Genomic DNA, 13503 nt, shown 5'->3' on the forward strand with positions numbered 1-13503 from the left:
ATCCATGGAGCCTTTGTCAGTTAATTAGGCTGGCCATAGAAGGGAGGAGATTTGACCCTCCCCTTCTGTAGATGCATCGTGTAAACTAAATATGACAGGGGGGACTGTGTCTGTAAACTGTGTCCACCTAGAGTACACAGGTCTGTGTATGTCGAACGGTGAGCATAGAAAAAAGTGCACAGATAACCCATGCACATTTTCCAGAGGTTGATTAAATTTCTTTAACCATTTCAAAAAATACCAGGCAAGTGTACACCCACCGTGCTGATGGTCGAATTCCTCACAATCATTCACCATTCACCTCAAAGATGCACTGGGAATAATACCTCTACATGAGGGAAGACAACTTCATCATAAAGGGCCGCAGAAGATGGAACCAGAGCCCAGGACTGAGGAAAAATAACACGAGCCTAGGGAGCATTAGTTATCTCAAGACGCGTTAATACTGAGCTGCAGACACAGGTGTCCCCATGAACCCCATGACATGGCACCCCAGAAGCCCCGCTCCTTTCTATCGTTTACAATGCGCCCTTTATTCCACCTCTATAATAGACGCGTTGCTGGGCAGCCTATTACTTGTGTTCACATAACTGCGTGTAACTCAATCACCAGAGCTGCACAATTCGGGCTTTTAAGTGGATCCTGTTTACGAGGGATCCCGGATTCCCTCTGTGGAGATTGTTCGTCTGTCGCGACCGAAATGTGATTTATATTTACAATTGAAGCCCAAGATTTGCTCTGTTCCTGCTTTAAAGCTACTGAGTGGTGCCTCTGTGGGCTCTTTTAGGGCATGTGGGCACAGTTGAGGGTACATGGAGGGCGACTGGGGGCACCAGAACCTCGTTTAAACGCACCCGCGAAGAGAACGTAGATAACGTGCGCCTGTTTGTGTTTAAATAGTGCTTTTTACATGACAAAGAAACACAAACTGCCAGCACAGCAGACTTGCAAGGGTCTGATCTAGACATGCTATCCTCAGCAACCAATCAGAGAGGACCAAAGAGTCCCCGCCCTCCGCATACACAGCTGCAAGTTACCTTCGAGCACTCCCCTCAACTGACACTGTAACAGTTTCAAAACACGTGACTAATCTGCACAAAGGAGCCGATACACCACACGTCTGAACACCACATTATGCAAGTTTTACACAACTGTTTAACTCCACCTACATTGAAAATAGTTTTCCTATTGCGAAATGTGTAAAGAGGATTTTAAATACATTTTCTTTCTTATTGCCTGAGGAGGCTGGTGATTTATAATCGGTTTTGCAGGATAACATATGAAAACGTCCAATAGATTTAAAATCACTGAGTACGCAGGAGCATTGTCTAATCCTTTTTCTTGATACCCCTGCCTTCAATATATCCCAATGTAAGAGGATGAGACTGTCCATGCTGGCTGTGGCAATGTGTCGGAATTGCCATCTAAAGACACACTCACAGGGATCAAACTTATGATTGGATTAATGGGAGCTAAAATTAGCTCCTGGGATTTCATCAGCTAGTGACCATGAGCTACCACTGGGAATGAGGAGCTAGTCAACAGTCTTCCACAAATCCAACCTTCAGATGAGATGCAAACATATCATTTTGTCCATTATTTCGGACCCCTTTTGATTTAAATGTTGTATAGATGTTTCCCAATGTTTATTTATAGATAGCCCCAAATGCACAGAGTTAAATTCACATAGGCGTATTTGTTCGGCATCAATTGGCCCGGGGAGCCAAAAGTAGCTCCCGGTAGAGGTTGGTTTTAAGATAACCAGGCTCTTCTAGGCAACAAGCAGGAGGTAAATAGCTCCCAGCTCCCCTCAATTTCGAACCCTGCACCCAAGTTTCCCTTGCCCTTGATGCACTAATGTCACTGTCAAAAACGTGTCCATACTGGTTGTAGCAATATATGCCATCATCCCCACGCAAGAAAACCCTCAAGTTGAAATTGCCAGTAATGCCACTTCAAGAAAGCACATCCATGCTGGCTGCACCAATATATGCTAGTAGTCCCACCTGAGGACCCCGTCAAGTAATGTTGGTTTTGCCCATAGTGCACTAATGCCTCAGTACTGTAAGAAGACATGTCCATGACAGCCCCCAAGTTCAATGTTTCACTGCCCCATATTTTCCTCCCCCACCACATTCATAGGTCCCGCTTGTATCACTCTCACTCCTTCTGCCCCCACCGCTGCAATCATCGGTCCCCCATACACTCAAACATTACACACACACACCTCGCTCATACCAGCATGCACATACATACCTCTGCATTCATTTGCAAGCACACAAATTCACACATGGACACATTCACATGCACAGACTCACAGACCATTCACAAATATCCAGAAATAAGTACATAAATACACACGCACACAAACACATGCTGGATGTGATTTTTACCTGCTTGCTTATCAACAGCCCCGACAACACACTCTCAACTGGATGGCCTGTATCTCACCAAGCATCCTGACAGTCTTTGCAACCCACACAGTGTGGCTGTCAAGCTGATTGGCCCGAGAGGACCGCGTACCTGTAGTCTTGGTGGTTGGTCTCGCAGAGGTCGCCAGTCTGGAGTCCAGGAACCGATGAGATAGCGGCACGAGGGATCAGCCTCTCCACCACCCAAAAGAGGAACTGGGTGAAGGATGGACCAACCCCCAATGTCACGAAGACACTCTCCCAGGTAAGCGTGACAAGAGGATGTGGGCTCAGATGGATGGAACCATAGTCCAGGTAGAGCTTGTAGTCAAGACCATGAATCTTCCGAGAACCTCAGTGCAGCGACAGTTGATAGATAGACCAGTGTAGCAGAAAGGTATTCGCAGTAGGCAAAAGGAGCTTGGCTGGTGCAGATGGTTCCAATGGTACACAGGATGAGATTCGAAGACAGGCAAGACAGGAAAGAGTGAGGACAGAACTCCGGAATGGGCTGAGGGAAGATTGACCTAGGGCAGAACCCAGGTAGTAGCTGGAGGCTGGCTGGCCCAGGGCCGGACCCAGGTGATGATTGGAGGCAGGCAGGCCCAGGACAGGCCACAGGTAAGGACTGGAGGCAGGCAGACCCAGGACAGGCCACAGGTAAGGCTGGAGGTAGGCAGGCCCAGGACAGGCCACAGGTAAGGCTGGAGGTAGGCAGGCCCAGGACAGGCCACAGGTAAGGCTGGAGGTAGGCAGGCCCAGGACAGGCCACAGGTAAGGCTGGAGGTAGGCAGGCCCAGGACAGGCCACAGGTAAGGCTGGAGGCAGGCAGGCCCAGGACAGGCCACAGGTAAGGCTGAAGGCAGGCAAGCCTAGGACAGGCCACAGGTAAGGCTGAGGGCAGGCCCAGGACAGGCCACAGGTAAGGCTGAAGTCAGGCAGGCCTAGGACAGGCCACAGGTAAGGCTGGGCAGGAACAACGAGGTGAGCAAGCGAACCGCGTTGAGACGCGGCCCGCTTTGACTCGCGGCCTCTTTTATGGGCCGCCGGCGCCCGAGAGGCCTGGAAAGCAAACCGTTCCGTTTCCGGGCGCCGGCGAACCCAGAGCGAGGCTTGGGAGGCAAGCCCCTACGGCGCATGCGCGGAACCGAGAGTGAGGGCCTCCGCGCATGCGCCGAAGGCCGCCGGCCCCGTAACCCGTCGCTCCCCTCCCGGCGAGTCCCCAGACGCGAACGCGCGGGTAGACTCGCCAGGAGGAAATGGGAGCGGCAGACCCCAGTCTCCCGCGTGACATGACACTATGCCCCCTCCCAGGAAGACCCGGGGCCCCAGGTTTCCAGGGAAACCGTACGTAGAACTCACGTATTAGCCGGGGAGCATGCACGTGCTGGCGCGGTTCCCAGGTACGATCACAGGCTGGGTACCCCTTCCAGTCAACCAAATAGTGGAGCACCCCTCTACGGTACCGGGCATCACAGATCTCGTGTACCTCAAACTCAGGGACGCCCTGTACCAAAACAGAGGCCGGACGAGGAGAGGTGCGGCCGTAATCATCGACCACATAGGGCTTTAACAGGGACACGTGAAAAACGGGATGTACACGCCAGGAAGAGGGTAGGCGAAGACGGAAGGCTACAGAGGACAACCGTTTGGTGATAACAAAGGGACCCAAATATCGAGGGGCCAGTTTGACGGGCAGATTGCGGAGAGGCAGGTTCTTTGAGGACAACCACACCTTGTCGCTCTCCTGGAAATTAGGTTCTGCACTCCTCTTCCTGTCTGCCTGTCTCTTCATCCGATCCTTGGCTTCACTTAAGGTCTTGCGTGCAAGTTCTTGCTGTTCCCGGATGTGTAAGACCAGACCATCAGCAGAGGGAACAGTACTAGATGGAACTGGTTGAAAAGGCATTAACCGAGGATGTAGACCAGTGGAACAGAAAAATGGGCTGACTCCAATGGAAGCATGAACAGTGTTGTTGTAGGATACTTCGGCCAGATCTAACCCACCTTTCCAATTAGACTGTGTGGCATTGGCAAAACAGCGGAGGTACCCCTCCAAAGTCTGATTGGTCCTTTCGGTTAGCCCATTTGTCTGTGGGTGGTAGCCTGAGCTTAGAGCTCGATGTATTCCCAGATGACCACACACCTGTCTCCAAAATGATGAAAGGAACTGGGTACCTCTATCCGATATGATTTTCTCCGGTAGGCCGTGCAACCGGTAGATGTCGTGCAGAAACGCTGAAGCCATTTGAGTAGCTGTAGGGATTTTCTGGAATGGGATGAAATGGGCCAGTTTGGTGAAGCTGTCCACAACCACCATTATACAGGTGTATCCTTCAGATGGAGGCAAATCCACAATGAAATCGGTGGCGATGGTATGCCATGGATAGGGAGCCACTTTGGTGGGCATTAACAAACCCAATGGCCGTCTTCTGGGAACCTTGCACTGGGCACAAATGGGACAGCTGTCGATGTACTTCTGGACCTCGGTCGCCCAACCAGGCCACCAGAACTGTCGGGATATCAACTCTCGAGTGGCTCTGACCCCGCGATGTCCTCCTATGGGTGAATCATGGGATCCATGTAGAATGCCCCTTCTAATGGCTCCTCTAGGTATGTAGAGTCTTCTCTGAAAAAACAACAGTCCATCTCGTTCTGAAACCAATTGTAGACTAAGAAGGGACGTTCTTTCTGGATCCGACCGAGTGGCTTCCGCGATGGACTTAAGGTGAGAGGACAAGGCCAGCAGAAAATGGCGAGGAGAAATCAGTGGCAGTTCAGGACAAGGCGTTCCATCTACATTTTCCAGGGACCTGGAAAGCGCATCCGCCTTTGTATTGGAGGTTCCCGGGATATAAGTAACATGGAACTCAAACGGAGAGAAGAAGAAGGCCCACCGGGCTTGACGAGGAGTCCGACATTGCAGAGAGCGAAGATATTGCAGATTGCGATGGTCTGTCCGCACCTCCACAGAAAAGCGTGCTCCGAGGAGAAAATGTCTCCATTCCTCGAATGCGGTCTTGATGGCCAACAGTTCCCTTTCAATCACCGCGTAGTTTTGTTCGCTGGGACTCAACTTGCGAGAATAATAGGCCACTGGATGTTCTACTAACGTGGTTGGATCTTTCTGAAGAAGGACTGCTCCTACAGCAAAGCTGGAAGCATCGGCCTCCACTATGTAAGGCAACTCTTCCTGGGGATGGCGCAGGATCGGGGCAGCCATAAAGGCCAACTTCAATGCGTCGAAAGCCCGAGAAGCCACGAGATCCCATTCGAACGTGATCTTGCTGCTGGTTAGCCTGGTGAGGGGCGCCGAGATCTGTGAGAACTGTGGGATAAAGCGCCTGTAAAAGTTTGCGAATCCCAGAAAGCGTTGGAGAGCCTTGATATCGTGTGGATGTCTCCATTCTTGTATGGCTCGCACCTTCTTGGGATCCATCCCAATGCCTTCTTGATTGATAACAAATCCCAAGAACTCAATGCTGGGTTGGTGAAAGCTACATTTCTCCGCTTTGGCGAACAGGTTATTGACGGACAGCCGATGAAGGACCTCACGAACGTGTTCCACATGCTCGTCTAAGGATTTAGAGAATATCAATATGTCGTCCAGATAAACCCAAACGGATAATCCTAACAGATCACCAAAGATGTAGTCCATGAATCGTTGAAAAACAGCGGGGGCATTACATAGGCCGAAAGGCATAACCCTGTATTCAAAATGCCCAAAAGATGTCTTGAAAGCTGTCTTCCACTCGTCCCCACTCCTGATGCGCACCAAATGATAAGCTCCGCGGAGGTCCAATTTGGAGAAGATTCGCGCAGTATGCAGGGTTTCAAGGATACTGCGAATTAAGGGTAAAGGATACCGGTCCTTGGCTGTTATGTCATTCAACTGCCGGTAGTCGACACAGGGTCTCAATGTACCTTCTTTCTTCTTTACAAAAAACAGGGGGAATCCTGCAGGTGATTTTGACGGCACAATGTACCCCTTTTCTAGACTCTCCGACAAATACTCCTGAAGAACTAGCTTCTCGTCACGTGTCAAAGCATATAATTTCCCATGGGGAATAACGTGGTCCGGTAGCAGGTCAATGGAGCAATCAAAAGAACGGTGTGGAGGAAGGGGTATGTTGCCGGGTTCAGAAAACACCTGTTTGAATTCGGAATATTCCTGTGGGACCAGAGACGTGGAACATAGATGAACCCCATTGCTGTCCGTTACTAGAGAAGTCGAGACGGTCCTGGTGGGAACCGGTAGCTTGCATCCTTGGGCACACCTTTCAGATGAAAAGGTCAAGGTCTGGTTTCTCCAGTCTATCAACGGATTGTGGTGTTGCAACCAAGGTAATCCCAAGACCATCTTGTAGTTTGGTGACTTAATAACATCAAAGGCTAGTTCCTCGTAATGATCAGCAATCAGAAGGGCCAGTCCAACTGTGAACTGACTAACGGGTCCAGAAGACAAGGGAGTACCATCAATAAGCTCCACCGACAGGGGCGTGTGTCTGGAAACGAGTGGTATCTTATGTCTGGTGACGAACGTTTCGTCGATGTAATTGCCGGAAGCCCCACAGTCCAGTAGACCGGATACTTCCAGGTTCTTGTCTGGTAGTTTAATTCGGACCTTCAGGGTCTGTAGCACCGCTGGTTGCATGGGCAGACGAATAGAACAAATAACAGAAGGGTCTGAGGAAGGAATGGGACCTGTCGTTGCCCTTCCTGTATACGACAGGTCTCCTAGTTTCCCGACTTCTTCTTCTGCGGACGCAAAGGACACGTACCCAAATAATGTCCAGCTGCTCCACAGTAAAGACACAAACGCAAAGACCTCCTTCGTTTCTTCTCTTCTTCCGTCAAAGGTCCCCTCATGGCTCCTACTTGCATGGGCTCAGGTCCGGACTCGGTCGACCCGAACGAACCAGCGGGTGTGTTGGTTGTCCGGGGACCGCTTCTGTCAAGCCGACGTCTCTCAGCCTTTCGTTCGGCTAGCCTTTGGTCAATACGGAGTACTTGATCAATCAAGAGTTGAAGGCTCTCTGGTTCAGGGATGTGAAGTAACTCATCCTTGTACTCCTCTCTCAGGCCTCGACGAAACAGTGTCTTCTGTGTAATTTCGGGCCACTGGGAGTCGGTAGCCAAAAGTCGGAAATGGCTGATGTAGGTGATGACGTCATTGCTTCCCTGTTTGTAGTCCATCAATTGATTCTGTGCAACGGAGGCCAGGTTCGGCGTCTGGAATACCTCAAGAAAGGCCTTTTCAAAGGCAGCAAAGTCATTCAAAATAGGACTGTTCGTAACCACAAACGGAGTTGCCCAAGCTAATGCGTTCCCAGTTAGGTTCCCCAAGATGTAACCAATCTTGGCCCTATCGTTGTTGAAGTAGGTAGACCGGAAGAGAAAGTGTATCCTGCAGTGGTTACAAAACTCTGCCACCCGTCTAGGGTCTCCGTCGAATTTGATGGGTGTTGTAATGATCCTTCTACTTGAGAGGTACTAGGTGCTCCTTGCGTTATCATTTGTCGTAATGTTTGATAATCCTGACGCAGGGCGGTCATCTCGGCCCTGAGCGCTAGCAACTCGTTCCTCATGTCCTGCGATTCATCCATCTCTGAATCAGGAGGAAGGCGTCTCAATCTGTCAAGCTGATTGGCCCGAGAGGACCGCGTACCTGTAGTCTTGGTGGTTGGTCTCGCAGAGGTCGCCAGTCTGGAGTCCAGGAACCGATGAGATAGCTGCACGAGGGATCAGCCTCTCCACCACCCAAAAGAGGAACTGGGTGAAGGATGGATCAACCCCCAATGTCACGAAGGCACTCTCCCAGGTAAGCGTGACAAGAGGATGTGGGCTCAGATGGATGGAACCATAGTCCAGGTAGAGCTTGTAGTCAAGACCATGAATCTTCCGAGAACCTCAGTGCAGCGACAGTTGATAGATAGACCAGTGTAGCAGAAAGGTATTCGCAGTAGGCAAAAGGAGCTTGGCTGGTGCAGATGGTTCCAATGGTACACAGGATGAGATTCGAAGACAGGCAAGACAGGAAAGAGTGAGGACAGAACTCCGGAATGGGCTGAGGGAAGATTGACCTAGGGCAGAACCCAGGTAGTAGCTGGAGGCTGGCTGGCCCAGGGCCGGACCCAGGTGATGATTGGAGGCAGGCAGGCCCAGGACAGGCCACAGGTAAGGACTGGAGGCAGGCAGACCCAGGACAGGCCACAGGTAAGGCTGGAGGTAGGCAGGCCCAGGACAGGCCACAGGTAAGGCTGGAGGTAGGCAGGCCCAGGACAGGCCACAGGTAAGGCTGGAGGTAGGCAGGCCCAGGACAGGCCACAGGTAAGGCTGGAGGTAGGCAGGCCCAGGACAGGCCACAGGTAAGGCTGGAGGCAGGCAGGCCCAGGACAGGCCACAGGTAAGGCCACAGGTAAGGCTGAAGGCAGGCAAGCCTAGGACAGGCCACAGGTAAGGCTGAGGGCAGGCCCAGGACAGGCCACAGGTAAGGCTGAAGTCAGGCAGGCCTAGGACAGGCCACAGGTAAGGCTGGGCAGGAACAACGAGGTGAGCAAAGCGAACCGCGTTGAGACGCGGCCCGCTTTGACTCGCGGCCTCTTTTATGGGCCGCCGGTGCCCGAGAGGCCTGGAACGCAAACCGTTCCGTTTCCGGGCGCCGGCGAACCCAGAGCGAGGCTTGGGAGGCAAGCCCCTACGGCGCATGCGCGGAACCGAGAGTGAGGGCCTCCGCGCATGCGCCGAAGGCCGCCGGCCCCGTAACCCGTCGCTCCCCTCCCGGCGAGTCCCCAGACGCGAACGCGCGGGTAGACTCGCCAGGAGGAAATGGGAGCGGCAGACCCCAGTCTCCCGCGTGACATGACAGTGGCAGGAAACAATGCCAGACCTCTGAAGGCATGCCCATGAACGCTCATGCCAGAAAAAATACAACCGGCTAGGGAAAAAAGGCTAAGAGATTTCTTGCATGGATAACAAGTTTTTAATAGCACAATTTGGAATATGCCAGCAAAGAACTCTGCTGCTCGAGGACGTTCTGCTGAAAAATTGTACTAGCAGAAGGTTATAAGGCAACACATCGTCATTACTACATCATATATACAGTAGAAGCCAGCATGGCTGGTTGGTGAGACCCTATACATGGGCAGCCTGCTCCATAGGGGATGCCAGGCTGCAATTGGTCCCAGCCCCGTCCGTCCATCTTCCATCACGTGGGGTCAGCTTGTCTCATCTCTCCAGCGAACGAAGGTCACGTTCCTCATTAGTTACTATTGTAAGACAATGCTACTCTATCATTATGGCGTGAACCTGGGAAACTCAGGGACTGGCACAGGGGAAGCCTCAAGATCATGCTGACCCACACATTCTTCACTCAGTTCATATCACACTCTCTGCACCCAAGTTTTCCACCCTCTCTTTGGACTATAATTTATTGCTCCCTGTACCCTGTATTGTAAATAAGTCATTATGAAGTAAGTTGAAATGTTTGTGTTGTTTCATATCTTTTATTTGCGTTTGAGAAGTATTCTAGAGTTGGCAGGCACTGCCTGCATGTAAATAAAGGAATTAACTCATCCCCAGACCATCTTTGAGCCCTTCAGTGTCGGAAGCTCGGGGCATATACTTGTCCCAGTACTTGCCTATCTTGCCTATCTTGTCTCCACTCCAGGAATACCTTTTCTATTTATTTTCCTTGGAGGTATAATACCTCCCACTTACCCACAACCCAGCAGGTAAATCATTTGCGATCCTCCAGCCAGGAATCGTTGAATTTCGGGTGTGGGGCACCGGACAGCTCCATTGCATGGCCCCTGGATGGATCTTCCGGCAGGGTGGCAGATTTGTTCCAGGAGGTGCGCGCTCCTGGTCTCCTGCGGTCCTTGAATCTATTTGAGTGGTTGATGCTTGGCCCATTAAAGCTCTCCCGGTCCCCGTGCGGGGCGCTGTGGAAACGATTGAGGGCATGCCAGGGGAGAGCACTGGTCATCTGGCCCGGGACTGGCAAGTAGGTGGCTGGGGGGGATTGTCTCCTCAGGTAAAGGTTTCTTCCTTGGCTATGGGGGCAGAGACTGGTTTCCTGGGTACCGCGTCTGCCACCACCAGTGGTCTCTCTTACCTGTCTTGCAGGTCTGGTTGGCCAGGTCTGGGAGTGCCTTATGGCCGGTGTGGCCATGGCTCCTTGCAAGCAGGGCAGAGCTGGGGTGTTGGCTTGGTCCTGTGTGCTCTCCGCTGTGGTTCACGGTTGCTGCCCAGTTGCTTTCATTATCGGGTGGTGCATCCTGCACGGTCCGCTGTGTTGCCATGGTTTCAGAGTTTCTCAAGGCTTCTGTGCCTCTGTCTCCTGTTGCTATTGCGGAGATATGGGAGTAAACCTGCATGGGACATTGTCTGGGCCTCTTCCAGTGTGGTTGATGTGCACTGAAGGACACTGGGGATGTTTCCCTTTCCCTGGAAGGGCCTCGTGCCACGGGCCATGTAATGCATGCAGGGGGACAGTGTTTCATCTGATTTTTCCTCGTACGAGTCAGTTCCCCTTTTCTCATCTTCCTGGGTCGCCCTCATAGATGCAGGGGGAAGTACCTGGACGGTGAGGTGGTGGGTTCTCCCCGGTCTCTCCGGATGGGGTGTTGTTTAGCCCCTACTCTGCAGTCAGGCCTTGCTCTTATCTCCTCTGTGACGTGTGGTTGGCCAATGGGAGATGGTTTTATGGAGTTGCTGGTTAAGTGGGCAGCTGAGAGGGTGCCTTGGACTGATGTACCCATGCTCCCAGGATACTGCGGACTGTTCCCGGGGTTGGAATCCCTGCCCCACCTTTGTAGAAGGGATTGTTTCTGGATTGGCATTCTTCTGAAGATCCTCCCTCTCATTCTGTTGGGAGGCTGGTTGGTGTCCCTGGGGTTTTGGGGGTCCTATTTCCATGTGAATGTGCACACCTCTAAGCTGCAGTGTCTCTGAGTTGCTGGGGAGTATGATTGTTTCAATTCCTGGGTCTCCCTTTGGGTTGATGGCGGCTCTGGGGGCATATTTAGAGATGGTGGCTATATGTCTTTGTCTTGATGATTGGCGCTTCATGGTGACTCTCCAAGGGTGGGTCGGGATTGTTGTCTTCTGCTTGACTGGCACTGATAGATTGGGGGTTCCTGGTGCCTTGGCTGTTGTCCCAGTTGTCCCCTTCTCTTGACCTCTCTTTGTCAGGCCCTGGTTCTGTGCCGCCAGAGGGTGCTACCCTCATGAGGGTGTGCAGTGTCCCCTAAATGTACTGCCCTTTGTTCTAGGGTGTCTGTGGCTCTCTGCAGAACAGTTTCTGGTGTTTGGGGGTCATATTTCCGCTTTAGTATTCCTTATTCCATGGGCTTGTGCCTTCTGAAGGAACCTGGTCTTGATTCTCCTGGCTTCTCAGCCCTACATGGCCCGGGCCCCAGTAACCTTGGACTTCCAGCTGGATCTAGAATGGTGGTTGCTCTACGAGAATATCGGAAGGGGTTTTAGGCAGGAACGCCCCATGCTGGCCATCTTTTCTGCGGTTGCTGGCGACCTCAGGTGGGGTCCATTCTGAGGTTGCTGCTTCTGCTCTCTTGTGGTGTTGGGTGGGCACTTCTCAGTTCTTTCGATTGGTTGGACTTTTTCTTCCTTTTTGTGATGCCCTGCCCCTCTGTGGGATGATCTCAGGCGGGGTCGTCTTGGTCGGGATGGCCATTCTGTTGCCCATATTTTTGTGAACCATCAGGGGATTCATGGTTGGCATCCCTGGATGTCTTGGCTGTGAATGTGGGGGCCTGGCCGGAGGTTCATCTAGTTCCTCCGGAGGTGGTCCGTGTCTGAGGGGTGGAGACATTTGGGGATGATCACCTTTTGTCTGTGTCCCAAAACCACAGGGGGTTCATTCCACCTGGCATTTCTCAGACATCTCTCACTGGCCTACGTGCCATGTTTTTGGCTCTCTCGCCCCCTCCCCCGCAAGGTTCCAGACAGTTTCTCCAAGTTCTGAGCCATTGGTGCATGGCAATGGATGTTCTGGGTCTGGAATAACCCTGGTGTTTCCTGTGGGCCATCCTCCAATTCCCCTCATCCCCTACATAGTGCTGGGGTTTGGGTGGAGCAGGGCACCTGTCTTCTTGGGGATCCCCTTTGCGCAGCATTGTTGGTTTCTTTCACTTCCGGTTGTTCGGTCTCAGGCCCTTGACAGGCACGGAGGTCGCCTGGCCCTCTTCTGGTGGGTCTCGGGTTTGGGCCCATCATCTTCTGTGTGAGGGCCCATTAGAGCGTGGTTTTTCTGCTTGGTTGCCGGTTGCTGTCCTCCTTGCCTGGCGCACATTCACCTTGTGAGCCTTTGGGTGCCGCTGTATGCATTTATTCAGTGGCTTCCTCTTCTTTGTGGGCTCACTTCTGAGTTCCTGTAAGGGTTTGTCCGGGGGCTGGTGGTGTCCTCTCTGGCCTCCCAGTGGGCAGCTTTTTGAGCTCTTGAGGGCACATGTGTAGAGTTTTGGTTGGGAGTTTCTTTGGTGGTGGCCCGTCCTGTACAGTCTTGCCTCCTCTCGCCCCTGGTCCTGCAGAGGACTTCCTTATGGGATCTGTCTTTGGTGGTTCTTTCTATGGGGTTCTCCCTTTGAGCCTCTTTGGGGCTTTGGAATCAATTTCCTTGCGTTCAAAATGTTCTTGGTGGCTGTGTCCGCTCCCTATAGGCTGGGTTGATTGGGGCTTCTTGTGTCATCCTCTCCTATCTGCAAGTACTCACAGTATGGTTGTCTTTCATCGTGTCCCTCCTTTATTCCATGCATTTTGTCTTCAGATCATGGGACCCGTCCCAGTGCACGTTCTCAGTCTTTGTTCTGGGGGACTGATGGCCTCCTGGGCGAAGGACGGTCTGGGACTTTCTCAGCAGTGGCTATACTGGACCGTCGCTTGGGTTACACTAGGGTTGTTTCCTTTGTTGGTTGGTTTGCTGTCCATCGGTATGGTTTGTTTGCCTTTCTGTGGGAGTACATTGGCAATCGGATGCGGCAGCGGTTTTGTCTCAGTGTCTCAATGGGACCTCTCCCTTATGATGTGCTTTGGTATGCCTAGGAGGTAAGCAATGGGACGGGGAAGAGTG

This window comes from Ambystoma mexicanum (assembly GCF_040938575.1).
Source record: "Ambystoma mexicanum isolate Mex_15411 chromosome 12 unlocalized genomic scaffold, UKY_AmexF1_1 Mex_chr12_unloc.1, whole genome shotgun sequence".
Classification (NCBI taxonomy): Eukaryota; Metazoa; Chordata; class Amphibia; order Caudata; family Ambystomatidae; genus Ambystoma; species Ambystoma mexicanum.